The sequence below is a fragment of the Melanostigma gelatinosum genome (genome assembly GCF_949748355.1).
Source record: "Melanostigma gelatinosum genome assembly, chromosome: 3".
Taxonomy (NCBI): Eukaryota; Metazoa; Chordata; class Actinopteri; order Perciformes; family Zoarcidae; genus Melanostigma; species Melanostigma gelatinosum.
In genome coordinates, this window is record NC_136636.1 from 7,829,766 (window position 1) to 7,843,254 (window position 13,489).

Consider the following 13,489-nt stretch of genomic DNA (forward strand, 5'->3'; position numbering starts at 1 on the left):
AAAACTAGGATCTTTACTTCAGTTTAATGTTTGTTTTTTTATTCTGCATCCTGCAACTAAAGGGCTGCTTGTACCTCAGTCCTGGCGAACCTATACGTCATTGACTAATGGCCTCAGTTCAAAGTCATGCAGGTAGCAAAATGGTCATAAAGGAAGGACAGTGCCAGACAAGATTAGTGATAAATGCCAGTGCTCAGTCTTGAAATTCGTTTTGCTACTGTAAATTAAAAGTCATGTATCTAACTCCAACAAAACGATAGTTCCACTGACACAGGGCTCGCCGTACGGCCCAGCAATGCTCGCAACAAGAAAACAAGAAAGACATCAGAACGTATCGGATACTCCTCACCTTGGGTCGTTAGCAGACATCGACCTCCTCTAAGTCTTAACGACTGCAAATACAGCGCAAAGCAATCAATCGCCATCAACACACTAGAATATTCTAGGGATGGAATAATTGATAGGCTGTCTCCTGGTGCGTAACGGAGAGGCAGCGGTGATTAAATTCTGTTTAACATCGCAGTGGGAGGGGGGGTTAGATTTACACCATCCGCGCGTATTAGCCGAGTACAGACCCAAGTATTGATATCCAGACACCATCTGTAACATGATCGAAGTGTGGAGACGAGGTGGACTATGATGTGATGAGCAGGGGTCATCGACTCGCGCACCTCGCGCAGCTGTCAGTCACCAGACCCCTCCTCAACTCAACACACATAAGTTATACACAAGTAATGGAGTGGTGACGTGTTAACACTTTCACAATGGGGCAAACTCTTACCAAGTTGATCAAAAATCAATGATACTCTTCAATTCGACAATATCCCGTGTAAAATGTGTGACAATGTTAAACGGTGCATGACCAGGTGTGCACCCAAAATACTCCCTCTGCATTTTCTCCCCGATCTGTTGTGCACGTTTTAAGATGAATTGATACAAACCATAAAACATAATAACAAAACAATAAAAAATGAAAAAATGGACAAGTCAAGTGTTCCACAATGACGATACATGACATGTTAAGATGACCCCCCCCCCACCCCCCGACAGTCCATGCTACTTGTAAACTACATGACATCATTGAGGAAGAGGGGGTTGTACTTGGGAGCTGGTGAACTGGGCGGGCGCTGCTGCACGTGTTCTGAATGGGGAAGACGGGCTTCGCATCGCATTTCTCATGTCCCAATCGATCCCAGCTCGGGAGGAGCGAAGGTGAGCGCAACTATCACTCTTGCATCGCTATAGCGTTGCTCTCCGGCGACTTTAACGCCTCCCTGTGACATTCGCGCGCAGGGGGATTGAACTTGTGTGGAGTGGTCGCAAGAGACATCATCCCGGTTTCTCTTTGGGGGAATTACGCACTTTTGATGACTTCCTCCTCGGTGTGCTTTTAAGATGGGACGTGGCACGATCATGGCACATTGGAGCACATCGCTATTGCGCGAGCTCTATTTTCTCACCCGGCTCCGGAGGGCTGGTACTCTGGCGTTGCAGTAGCCCTCCTCACCCCTGCCTTCAGTGTGTTTGTGCGCGGGCTCCGGGAGCTGGGCAGGAGGCTCAAAAGGATTGCCCCGTTTAGTGGAAAACAAAACCAGTGGAGTTGAAGCAGAAAGTGGCAACCTGGATCCTTTACAATTCTCTGTGATCATGCCATCGAGTTTATAGATTTGGGTAAGGTGGTGTTTTTTATTCAAATTCAATAAGTAGCTATATATTCACATTTTAATTCCATGTGCCTTTTCATGGCGCACGGTCAGTAGGCTCATGAAACGAGGATGTCAGAGGGGGACTTTTGGCTGTAGAGATGTGGAACATTTTTTCCATGGGCAGCAGAGAGAGAAGGGGTGCTGATTGTCTGACTTGCGAGCTGGAAACAACTTTGATGTTATTTGCTCAGAGCGCAGCAAACATTTTTGCTGAGGAACGATTTCTTAAATAAAGCATCAAGATTTTCCCAACAAAAACCTTCCGCGATCTCCAATTGACTCCGCTCCCACGGCGCGTGATTGCCATGCGTAAAAATGGACCACATGATGAGCCGATTCCAAAGTCCGTCAATTCCCGCTGACCGTGTCTAGCGTGTTCTGTCGGTTAGGGCAAGTGGTGTGAGATTGATGCGGTGTTTTTACGGCTATAAGGTTAAATAAGCGATCGGTCGAAGCTCCGCGCTGCTTCTATTGAGTGATCTGCGAGGCTGATCCGCTGACCGGGCTCTTTTCACGCGCCTTTATAATCGCTTTGCATGGCTCGTGATCGGCTGGGAATAGAGAGGAGAGCGCGCGGAGCTCAGAGATATGGGAGAGAAATGAGGTGCCGCCGGGCTCTCCGGGCTCTCCGGGCAGATTGCGCACGGAGGCAGAGAGGTGTGTTGCAGAACCTGTACACACACTATTGGGCGCACACACTGGCACACACACACACACTCTCTCTCTCTCTCTCTCTCTCTCTCTCTCTCTCTCTCTCTCTCTCTCTCTCTCTCTCTCTCTCTCTCTCTCTCTCTCTCTCTCTCTCTCTCTCTCTCTCTCTCTCTCTCTCTCTCTCTCTCTCTCTCTCTCTCTCTCTCCTCTCTCTCTCTCTCTCGCTCTTCCTCTCTCTCATGCGCACACACACAAACTGATGGGGGAAAATTACTTGGTGCATGTTAATAGGCGCAGTAATGAGACCCACCCCTATCGTGTTGTAATTGTTAGTCATCCTTGTCTCATCCCCTCCCTCTCCCATCCCCTCATCCCCTCCCTCTCCCCGTTGCTTATATCTCTCGTTGCAATTTGTACTGTACTGAAAGAGTGTAATTATTTCCCCATTGTTTGTTAGCGCGCAGCGTTGGCACTCCACAGAAAGTGGTGTCATTAGTGTGACAGGGCGGACAGGAGAGGGGAGAGAGAGGGGGAGAGGAGAGCCGGGTGGAGAGGATCGGTCCAGGGACTTAATTCTCATTGACAGTCACATTAACACAGGAGCAGCACTCTTAATCCTGGGGAGATTACTCTCTCCAACCTGACCCCCTGTCACCCAGCCTTACACACCACACACACACACACACACACACACACACACACACACACACACACACACAGACACACACGCACACACACACACCTGTATGAGAGTGGCACCCTGATGTCTGGCTTTGCCGCTTTTCCTGTCCGCAGTGGATGACTATTCTCTGTCTTTGTCACCCTTTTCCATCTCCTCACACCCAACCACCATCCCACCCCCCCCCCCACACACACACAGAAAATTTCACACACTTGGCAATTACTCCTCTCTCCAGACTCACTCTCATCTGAACCCTTCCTCCCCCCTCTTCCTATAGCTCCCAGCAGTGGGACAGCCGGTATCCTCAGAGGGCCGTTTCGGCTCTACATGTCTCAACAGCCTCCTATCTACTTACCCCACAGAGGGCTGTTCAGGATGACTGGCTGGGGATGAGGGGGAATGGATTGTGTGCATTTGTGATTGTGCATGAGGACACGGCTAAGCAGAGAGGCAATGGACGGCAGCGAGGAGACGGGAGAGCAAGGGAGGCGAGAGAAATGAGCTGGAGTGACAGAAAAAATATTTGTGAGAGATGAGGCGAAGGAAGGAGATAGCGTGTGTGTGTGTGTGTGTAACTAGGAGGACCTCTGCACAAAGGGGTCTGTGAATCTGTGTGCTTGTTCATGTGTGAGGGAGAGAAAACACTGTGAGATGATGATGATGATGATGTGTGTGTGTGTGTGTGAAAGCCGTTCTGGATGATATGCCAGATGAATAAACCGGGATCAGGCATGTAGCACTGGTGAGGTGACAGCAGCGCGACAGATTGGAGATCACCTCCACACACACATTGGCATTAACAGATTGACTGTGATGAATGGATGCTTCCCGACTGAGAGGAGGAAAGAGGGGAGGCCTTCTTTCATGTCATGGGCAGAAAGATGGAGAAAGGCCTCCCATGTGTAAATGACAGTGTCCTGGACAGCTTTTCATCTCGGGCAGCCTCTGGGTGTATAGAGTCAGAGAACATGAATAGGCTTCATGCAGAGGCAGTGGACAATAACGTCTTCGCTCATCCTCATGATATCAGGTTCAGAGAATATGGTGCGATGTCTTTTCTCAAAAAGGAGATCCGTGACTCTATAGGAGGAACGAGTGACATTCGAGAAATTGATTGTGAGTGTGGCGTGTCTCTGTTTCTTGTCTCAACCACAAAAACCACAGTTGGATCGAGGTCACGACCCATGGTAAAAGGTTAAAGGTCAGATGTTGCTGACAGGCCAGAGTGGTGACATGAGAGACCTTGTAACAGTGTGTGGTGACACACCAAGTGTAGGCCTCCACGAATAAAGGAAATCTCTTTCCACCTCTTCAGCCTCATTGGTATTGTTGCATGTCAGCCAATAATTGACAACCTGCAGTGAGTGCGGAAACAGCCTCACATTAACATTGTGTACAAGGTGTCTTCAGCTGTAAAATGTTCCACGAAATATATTCACAGTTCTTTAAAGAGACAAATCTAAGGGATCAAAAACAAATCATTTAACACCTATCTGTCGATATTTTACATAGAATTGCCGTCATCCTTTTTTCTTTATCACCACTACCGCAGCACAGACCGGCATCATGCACCAAAAAATATGAGCGCAATTGAGTAACTATAAGGTCACAGTTTACCCACATCACTGCACATATCAATACACATTCACTAACAGTTGATCCAATCCTAAAAGCGTTCTGTGGTGTCCTTTCAGCAAAGGTGTGGTGATGACTTTGGCCTTTACTTTCACTCAGCAATCATTTTGTCAGAGCACCGGAGGTCTCATGTTGGAGCTCCACAGCTGTGTGTGTTCCGTGTCTTCCATTCTCCCCTCTGTCAGTATGCCAATCAGTGACAGCAAGGCCTCGGTCTCCTGTGTGGCGAACAGCACACCGTCCAGACCCTCTCTAATTCCATCGAACAGGTCCCGCTTTGACTGACATGGCTTCCCCGGGTGAAAGGCACAGCGAACCACATTTAAATGTTCTGCTCTTCTGCTTGAAAGCAGGTGACAGTTTTTACGGGTTCGTGGATTACTGTTCCGTAGGTGCCAAGTGCTTTTAAGGAGTCAGTCATTTTCAATCGGGAGAGAGTCTTGAGGACGTCGTGGCCCTTTTATGAAAAACAAAAATAACAGCACTTTACTGGGCTCAAGGTGATTCCTCCACAGCTCCAACTCACTTTAACCATGACAAATCTCCCAAAGTGGTAGTAATGATTGTAATTGAACGGGCACAGTTCCTTCCCACAGTGCTCTATCTATCACCTTGGATGCAATCTGCTCCTTCCACTCGTGTGTGTGTGTGTGTGTGTGTGTGTACGTATTCACGTGTGTCGGTCTGTGTGCGTCTCTGCGAGATAGCGCGTCCCTGTTCGCGCCCCTCTGGCAGCTGGCAGATGCGCTGGTAACCGTGAGCGACAGTGTTAGTGTGTTTGTGGGATTATGAAGAGCTCCCAGCATGCTCTGCAGCGTGGGTCCACTGTGAAGTTGTGGAGAGGAAGCGGTGCTGTGGTGCTGTGTCATTGTGTATGTCAGTGCACACAGTTTATGTGTGTGTGTGTGTCTCTCTGTGTGTGTGTGTGTGTGTGTGTGTGTGTGTGTGTGTGTGTGTGTGTGTGTGTGTGTGTGTGTGTGTGTGTGTGTGTGTGTGCTAGAGGTGATGGCTCTGTAACGAAAACAGCTGGCAGCCAGTGGTCGAGGGTCCCTCTTGGTGGCTGACTGATGTCAGTCACCAGCGGACAATTGCCTCCCTTGGGGATGGCTGCTCGGATGAGGATGAATTACTATTTTGTGTGTGTTTGTATTGCTATCAAGTAATATATTTCAATTGGATTTTAATTCATGTAGTTGAAGGTGAATTAGATGCCTAAATTCATATATGTTCTTGTACAGTGCGGGGATAAAAATCTCTTCATAGTCACGTTACGGAGAGACTCACCTCCACTTTGGAAACAACAACGCTGGTCCCCACAAGGAAAATCCACACGTTTGGGTTCAGACTTTTTTTTCTTTCGGGTTATCTTAGGTTTAGGCATGCCGTGGTTATGAATAAGGGCCGGTAAGTCTCCTGGAAATTAATGTAAGCCACTGCAATATTCTTCCAAATGATAAAAAAAGGTTGTGCTTGGGGTGAGAATATGCATCTACAAGCATGGGAACATTTGTTTGAGAATGGTTTTGTGTCAGCTGTTCCTGATATCCGTATATGATCCTGAATTGTTGTGTGTGTGTGTGTGTGTGTGTGTGTGTGTGTGTGTGTGTGTGTGTGTGTGTGTGTGTGTGTGTGTGTGTGTGTGTGTGTGTGTGTGTGTGTGTTTGTGTGTGTGTGTGTGTGTGTGTGTGTGTGTGACAGAGAGAGGGTTAGAGGCCCTGCTTGTCTCAGGGGAGCAGAGTGATATGGTGTCATGCTCCGGAGACCCACAGACAAATTAATTCACTTATTGACACTGCTGACACGTCTCAGTGACTTTGTAAAATGAACAATTGATCAGGCTTCCTCTCTCTCCCCGCTCTCTATCTTTACCTCTCTCTCGCGCTCTCCGCACTCTATTCTCCCGACCTCTCTCTCCCTCCTTTCCTCCCTCCTTCTCTGCCGTTTGCCACTCTGACCACTCTCCGACTCCTTTCGTCTGTAGCTTTGTTCCGTTCCCTTCTTTTTCTCTCTCGTTCTCCTTTCGACTCGTATCAAGCTCTCCCTTTTCTTTGGCTGGCCGATTAATGAATATAATCACGCGCAAGCTGGTCATTAGCGGCAGAGGGGACAAGATATCATCAAGATGTCGGTTTGTGTGCATACATGAGTTTGTGAGCGGATGATGCGCGAGAGAGTTTGTGTGAGAGGAGGAGAGGTTGTGAAAGCAGCTTCTTTGTCTGTGTGTCCAATAATTTCAAGCTGTTGTGTGAAAGCACCGTGAGGCCGAGAGTTGAGTGTTTGTCCGGTGCTGTTCTCTTGGCCAGAGGAGTAGCTACAACTACAGCGCTGCCGGGGCTCATAGAAAATCAAAGCAGGCTTCACATCAAGGTTGTTTGTTTTCCATTAATCATAATTTGGGCACAAAGCACAATGAATGGCCGCTGCTCTCGGGAGACTCACTGTCAGGGCCTCGGACGGCTTTTGTTTGGCTCCGAGCCGCCCTCAGATACCAGTAGCCACAGAGGAAGTGTCCAGTCGGGGCTGGGAATACACTGCCACAGAGACACACACACTTATCTTTTTCTTATTCTTTGTACAAACAGGAGCAAGGAGCCTTGGCTGGGTGTGTTGAAACCATGTTTTATTACTTGGCTAAGTTGTGCTTTGTCCCCTCCTGCCCCTCTGGGGTTCACAACTATACTCTTCTCTATACCTCTCCTCCTTTTGATTCCTGTACAGGTTGGGAAAGGGAAGAACAACTTGGGGGACAGTGTGAGAACTATTGAAAAAAACAGAGTCTCGTAGTGAAAGAATGACAAGAGGGAAAATAAAGAGAGAAGGGAAAGAAGCACAAAAGACTTTCCCATGACTGGACAATTGTCCGACTGGACAATTGTCCTTCCTGTTACAAACGTAATTTTGCATTATTTGTTCCAGTAAATAATTACAATCCCAGTCCCAAGAATGTCTGATATTGCTTCTTTGGTAAAGGTAAAATAAATAAATAGGCAAGCCAGGATGTGAGAGGCAACTTCACATTTGCATTTGTGCATGATAGTGTGTATAAAATGTGGAGCGGTATGAAATCACTGTAGAGGGAAACGTTGCAGTCGACCTCGCAGGGAGGAAGGCAGATCAGTGGCGTAAACAGAGAGCTTACTGGGTGAACAGAGAAGTACGTAGAGATTGCACTGCACTTTTCTAAATCACAGTGTTTACTTTTCTTCTTCTTGTTTTGTTTTTTTTTATCGCAAAAGCGAGCTGCAGCCAGCACGGATAAAAGAGGAGCAACAACAGGAGAAAGGCATCAATATTGCAGATACCTAGTTTGTCTGAGCGGAGAAGGGAAGAAAACCTGCCAAAGTGTGTGTGGGTGTGTTCAGCCGTCTAAAAGTGTCTCCTTTACGTTCCACCTTTCCATCCATCTTCCAGTGCTGAGGGACACTGACTTTTAATGGCCTTTTATTGCTTTATTAGAGTGCGCCGGATTTACAGTGCAGGGCCTTCCTCCGTCTGTCAGCGGCTCTGAGGAGGGTTGCTCTGATCTATGCCACCCAATGCTGGCTGTCTGGGTTTTTAAACGACCGACTTGTAAAGAGGAAACCAGGGACCGGGCCATGGCCGCAGACTTGTTGTATTAGCGAGCTAATGTTAGCATCTGTGCTTTTCTCCCCTTCCATAAAACAACTAACAGCCTACATCTGCCTCTCCACCTCGTCTGCTTTAGTGGAAGAGGATGTTAAAAGACTTTAATAAGACTTGCTAGCAAATGTGTGAATGCGACGGGTACATTCAGCGAAACTATGAAACAAATACTCCAGGGGAAGGCGGGAGAGAGTGAATGAATAAGAGAGAGAGAGAGAGAGAGAGGGAGTGAGTTCTGAGAAAAAGATGAAAACAAGTTGGGAGAGAAAGGAGGGCAAAGAGCAACCTCTGAAAAACAACATCTTCTGAGCACTTTTGCAAACACGCACACACAAACACGCATATATTCCGTGGTCAACGGATCCTCATCGGACGGCTTGTGCAACAAGGTGGGATTTGGATTTAAGTGCAGGCCGATCAATTGAGCTGTAATGGTACCTTAGTGCCAAGGCCGTTCTCTGAACTCTGCAGTCAATACCAGACTCAGGTAATGGCCCTGAAGTCCGACTTCCACTCACAACTTTCTCTCCGCTCTGTCTCCCCACCTGACCATTTCACCAAACAGAGGGTCCTCCACTTTATTGCTTGTTGGTTTATTGGAGGAAACAATACGGGGGGGGGGGGAATGCAATAAACAGGTGCAATGTTATTATGTGTCCCTCCGATGACTTCTGACCTTTTCCTATATAAAAGAAAATAACCTATAATAAATATGGCGAACCTATATATGTTTGTCAGAAACAAACACTATGACAATGCAAAATATTGTCGTGTGTTAGACGTATTATCAGTACGTAAGTGGTGAGAAGTATTCGTATAATCTCTTTATGTGCTATTTCAATATATACAGTGTGTCTCAGAATACATGTTGTACATTTCCCAACTTACATATAATTTGTTCTACTTCCACGTTGATGTACAACTGTGGTTCGTTGTGTCTTTCGTGTGTCTGACTCACAACATGTCCAAGATTTCTACTTCACACACACAAACATGCCTGGTGATGCGTGAAGAAGAAAACAATGTTGGATGATTCGAAATTACAGTTGTTGGTTATTGACCTGGTGTCCTCCAGAAAACCGTGTGAGAGGAAAATGCAGACACTCTCATCTGCACACTGATAAAGAGAATAGAAGGGAGAAATAGAGAGAGAGAGAGAGAGAGAGAGAGAGACACACCCGCATGTACGGAGGCATGGATGCTAGACGGCCATAGCGAGAGACATAAGGAGAACTAAACAAGTACCAGGAAAATAGCGGGTTGTGGTGGCTAAACGTAAGGGTGTACAGAGAAATGAGGCTCTGGCTTCTGAATACATACTGGTGTGTGCATTCAAGTTTTTCTGTGCCTCTGTATGTGAGAGTGTTTTGCATGGCACACACCCGTTCTATCTGCCCAGCGACTCAGAGGGAAAGGCGAGGAGAAGCACGCTGTGCTGGTTGAAAGTCGGAGGCAGACAATTATATAGCAGCAGAACATTACACGTCCCTAACTGAATGTTAACACTCAGCATATCGGCAGAAATCTGAAACGCTTCACGTAAGATTCCACTGGGCTTTGTGCTTTCGCCCGTTTCATTTTCAATATCTCTCCGCCTTATGGGACATGCACTTTGTTTCACACTGATGTTCTTTTTGCCTGTCCGGGCACAGAAAAATCGGCAGACTGAGATACTGGTGTGATGCTTGTGTGATCTCCAATCTCAATGCCTTTCTATTTTTCAAACATGCAAACATTTATTTAGCTTTATTTCATTTTGTATTTAATGCAAATGTAATATTTAGCACTTAAAACTAATCTTGTCTGTGTACAAAAATGCCTCCAAATCAGCATTTACAGATTTAATTGTCAGAGTTAACTGCTGTTATCTATCTTGTGGTAGTAGAAGAAATGTCAGGTAATGTAAAGCATTACTGAACTGAATTGCTAAAAATACATTCAATTTACAAAGGAAATTAAATTGCCGGTTTTCAGACGTTTTTCATGGAACTCTCCCTCAGAACATGACCCAGCAGGCAGTATGTGTTACATGTCCGATATTTAATGAAAGGCTCCCATTGGTTCATTGAATAAACTCGAAAGCTCGCTCACAAAATGAGAGTGTGAGAGAGACTAAATAAATGACCAAGACTAAAGCACTACGGTGTCGATTACATCCCACAGTGACAGACGGTTTAATAATGAGGCACAAGAGGAAGAGGACAACAGAGTCATTAGAAATGTAAAACAGTTGATCCTAATGTGAGTATGAATATGCTCAGTTAATGAGTCATTTATTTCCTGTTCCTTTAGATTTTGTTATTTCGCCTTCACATTGGTGTATGTGAGACAATAAGAAAGCTCAGAGAGTCAGCAAAACGTTTTTTGTCGGGTACGGTATCACCCAAAGTATCATACATTTTCAGGCAGTAGTCTTCCTTTTTTTCTTTTCAACCTCGAGTCGACAAAATATCAAAGGTCACCAAAGTCCTCGTTGACCCGAAGACATGCTGTTGATTTGGCGAGTAGCTGTGGAGAAACCTTGCTCTGGCCCAAAGTGTTAAATGGATCGACCCAATGACCGACATCATCATCCCGAGGCGGCTGGTGAGGCTAAATCAATCATAGATTGATGACGAGACCATCTTGTCACACAATCTGAAACATAATGCATTTATCATTCCTGTTATTTATTTCAATAACAAAGTCTGATAAACAGCACTTAAGGAAATGCAATTATTCCAATTCGAGATAACGTATCGATTTAAGAAAGATAAAGCAGGGATATCAACAAAAGCTTCGTGTACCGTCCTGACAAATGATGTCATCTGACAAACAGCAGAGTGTCAGTAACGTTCCCCGTCATGCAGGAAGTGTCTCACAGTTTTATTTTTGATGCAGAGCATTCACACGTTTCCCGATGTGACGGATAAGGTCACAGAGCTTTTATGGCCAAGTATCATTTTGCAAATTCACGTTTTTGCGTGCACGTTTGTGACCGTGCATGTGCACTCGGAGGGTGCTGGCAGATGATGCTGTTTGGATGCAGGGCACACGGATATATTTGTGGCCGAGGTGGGATTGTCTCATTGCATGTCAATGAGCGCCCGTGTCACTCCTGTGTGATTACTCCAAGGAATGACACAAATCAGCCCTTCAGCCCACGGAGAGAGAGAGAGAGAGAGAGAGAGAGAGAGAGAGAGAGAGAGAGAGAGAGAGAGAGAGCAAGAGAGGGGGAGAGAGGGAGGGAGAGATGAGGTGGCGACTGGGTTATATAGCAGGAGGGATCATTTTAGAAAGAGCGAGACTTAATGTTCTCAGATAATCTTGAGCATGTCTGTGATCTGTTTGTTAATGTTTGTGTGTGTGTGTGCGGCTGTCCCTACTGCTGCCAAATCCAACGACTCCTCACAGCAGTGATGACCAGCTGAGCCCCCCCCCCCCCCCCACACACACACACACACACCTCTGCTTCCTTCAACATAATGCTCCCACACTTGAGACTTCTTGGTAACATGAATGTTTAGTGTGAGATTGTGTTTGATATTCATGCGCATCAGCATGATTGTTTTGTTGTTGTTTGTCTTTTTAAACCTATTTATCACTGTGTTTGTATGTGTGAGACCCAGTAGAGGTGACAGCGCCGCTGTGACTGATGAAAGGTTTTGTCCCTGAAGTCCCAACGAGACTGAGCTGCATCTGGAGACCGCACATACACACACGCAGACACACACACACACACACACATGCACACACACATGCACTATTGTGCTCTTTTAATGAGTGCATCACAGAACAAAGCTGATAAAAATGCGTGCCATGGTCCATCCTAAAACGAGAATAAGAAATTTGCTAGAGTGCTGCCATGCAGCATGCCAATACTGCACACACAGCACATGCACCTTGCATACTGTCACATACTGTACTGGAATGAAACACACACACATTATGCATATGCATTCTATATGCACAAATAATACAAATATTATTCCTTCCTCTGCAGGATTCCAGAATACACTCAGAATACACAAACAAACACATCCCTTACTTTTTGCTGTGTGTGTCTGTGCAACACAACATAATATATGATGCAGATGTTTATACAGTTATGCTGTTAGTTTTCTGCCCACCAGGGGGCAGTGGCACTACACTGATGGCTCAGCGGAGGTATCAGGCTTGGATGAAGCTGACACATTCCCAGGAAGTTTCTAAGCATTGCAGCGGACTGAGCTGCATATCAATGAGTCATGGTGAATAATGAAGGTTCCAAGAGGAGAACATTTAGTTATTAATGTGAATCTGTTGTCTTTCATTTAGTTTGCGGAGTTAGTCCTTTTGTAAAGAGAGGTGTGTTGACATACTCGGCGGCGGCATTGGTAATTTACTCTGTATGTGTGTGTGTGTGCGTGTGTGTGTGTGTGTGTGTGTGTGTGTGTGTGTGTGTGTGTGCATGAAAGAGAGTGAGAAGTGTACACGCATCAGAAGCTGTCAGTCAGCTGTAATTAGGGAGAGTCTCTCCTGCTGTCCTCCAACACTGTTTTAATTTACCTGGCAAACACTGTGCAAATGTACTCAGTCTGTGTGTGTGTGTGTGTGTGTGTGTGTGTGTGTGTGTGTGTGTGTGTGTGTGTGTGTGTGTGTGTGTGTGTGTGTGTGTGTGTGTGTCCACTTGTGTATACGGCTTGTTTAAACATCTGATTTGCTGCCGGTTAAGGTTTCAACTATGAAGCTTTTCTGCAAGTTTTTCCTCATGTACACCCATTTTGGAATCAATTTAAGTTTTATTGTGTTGTAAACATTGTTTTAGTGTGTCCATCCGTGTGTGTGTGTGTGTGTGCTCATGACAGAGAACGAGGGAGTATGTGTGTGTATGAGTGCGAGTGATCTAGAGTGAGGATCACATTCAGCCTGAGGGTAGGTGAACCTATTGTAAACAATGGATCCAACAGAATCTAGGCCTTCACATCTCTACCCTGTGTGTGTGTGTGTGTGTGTGTGTGTGTGTGTGTGTGTGTGTGTGTGTGTGTGTGTGTGTGTGTGTGTGTGTGTGTGTGTGTGTGTGTATAGACCTTCATACAAGGCCATTGGAGGCCACTGAGGAACCTCAGGGCAGACTGGCCTCTCTGACCAAGTGTCTTTGTACCTCCTCTCTCCAGGGGCTTCTTCTGTTTGAGGTGAAGAAGAGGAGAAGCAGGAGGAAGAGCAGGAGGGG